Raw genomic sequence first — 1949 nt, forward strand, 5'->3', positions numbered from 1 at the left:
TGCTGATAAGTGAATAAATGCTGAAGCCACACCACTTGTAGAATGAAAATAATGGGCCACAAGGACTTAAAGATATTTTGATTGTGGTAGGATATAGCCGTATGTCCATTTTGGCATATGATCTCTGTCACATTAAACCTTTTTGGTCCAAGGCAGTATGAATTTTGTTATTCTCCATTCATGTGAATATTATTGTGTGTTAAGGTGATTCTAACAGGACAAACCTGTCAGACATCACAATCTGTTACCTCAGCAACACTCTTTCCTCTTTCTCTCTTCAAGGCATCTTTGATTTCTTTGTTCCTCAGACTATATATCAAAGGGTTCAACACAGGAATCACCACAGTGTAGAAGACTGATGCACATCTGTCAAAGCGGGGGAACCACCAGAGCTGGAACTCAAATAGACACAGGTACTGGAGGTATAGAAGAGGGTAACTGCTGTCAAGTGAGAAGCACAGGTGTTGAAAGCCTTGAACCTGCCTTTAGCTGAAGTGATCTTCATGATGGAAATGACAATGTAGATATAGGATATCATGATAACTAGGGCATTTACTATCCCAAAGATCATTGCTGATATAGCAGTTAAGAGTCATACAAAGAATGTGTTAGAGCAGGAAAGAACCCACAGCTGGGGCATGTCACAGAAGAAGTGGTGGATGACATTAGGCCCACAGAAGTGGAGCTGAGGCATGGCACACACTTGGGACAGAGAACCAGAGAGTCCAGCCATATAGGACCCCAGCACCATCCGACCACAGAGAGAGGGTGACATGATTGACGAATAGAGGAGTGGGTTACAAATGGCAGCATATCGATCATAAGCCATGACTGTCATGAGACAAGACTCACTCAATCCCATGGTTGAAAACACAAAGTATTGAATGGCACAACCCACAAAGGTGATAGTTGGCTTTTCCTGGAAAAGTCATAGAGCATCTTGGGGGCTGTAGAGCTCACATAGCATATATCTATAAAGGACAGATTACTGATGAAGAAGTACATGGGTATGTGGAGGTGGGGATCCATCTTTATCAAGACAATGAGACACAGATTCCAAGTCAGTGTCAAAATATATATCACCAGGAACACAACAAAGAGGACTGCTCTGATATGGGGAAAATCGGAGAATCCCAGGAGGATAAAGTCTGTGATATTTGTAACATTTTCTCCCCCAGTCATTGTCTTTGTACCCCTGAAGTCAGAAAAGACAAGAGAATGCATTGCTGACTCAGGTGAAATGGTAACAGTACCAATCTAATGCATGCCATATTTTTCCTCCAGCGAGCACTGGCAAAGGGAATATCCTTCAGTGTCTTGGAGTAAAGACCTCAGCTTTTCTTCTTAAATTGTGAGCAAGTAACTTCTCATTGCTTCAGGTTCTCAGTTATGTCATGAGGTCTCATGAACATTTATAAAAATATTTAAAATGTTGACTGTTAGGTTTTAAAAAAGCAATATAGATTCTGTGATTATTATATAAAAGACTATATCATTGATTAGAATTACAGGTTGAAAAAAAGGAATGTATATATATATATATATGATTGAGTCACTTTGCTGTACAGTAGAAATTGGCACAACATTATAAATCAACTATATTTTAAAATGAAATAATTAAAACAGATTTTTAATGGCCTCTGATAATTCAGGGCATATCTGCTGCTTTATAATATTATTGCATAAGTAGCATCATTTCAGAATAATTTTGAAAGAGCTCTTCTCTCCAGAATGACCATCTAGATATATTTTCATATTCTCTTCTTTTACTCATAAGAAAAATTACTCTGTGTACAATACCTTCTCAATATTTTTGCACATATATTCAATCGAACAGCTCCTAATTGGCCTAGAAAATTTTATTATGATTTATACTCCTGATAATATTTTGGAAGGACACAGTCTGTTTGCCCCATTAAGTTATAATTAAGTCTTCTAAGAAGATTTCA

At 37.9% G+C, this 1949-nt stretch overlaps 1 pseudogene; it reads right to left on the reverse strand.

Moving 5' to 3' along the window:
- Positions 1-248: 248 nt before the first annotated feature.
- Positions 249-1182, reverse strand: LOC125119080 (olfactory receptor 5AN1-like; annotated as a pseudogene).
- Between the last annotated feature and the right edge of the window lie 767 nt (positions 1183-1949).

Source organism: Phacochoerus africanus, unplaced genomic scaffold (genome assembly GCF_016906955.1).
Source record: "Phacochoerus africanus isolate WHEZ1 unplaced genomic scaffold, ROS_Pafr_v1 Scaffold_108, whole genome shotgun sequence".
NCBI classification, from domain to species: Eukaryota; Metazoa; Chordata; class Mammalia; order Artiodactyla; family Suidae; genus Phacochoerus; species Phacochoerus africanus.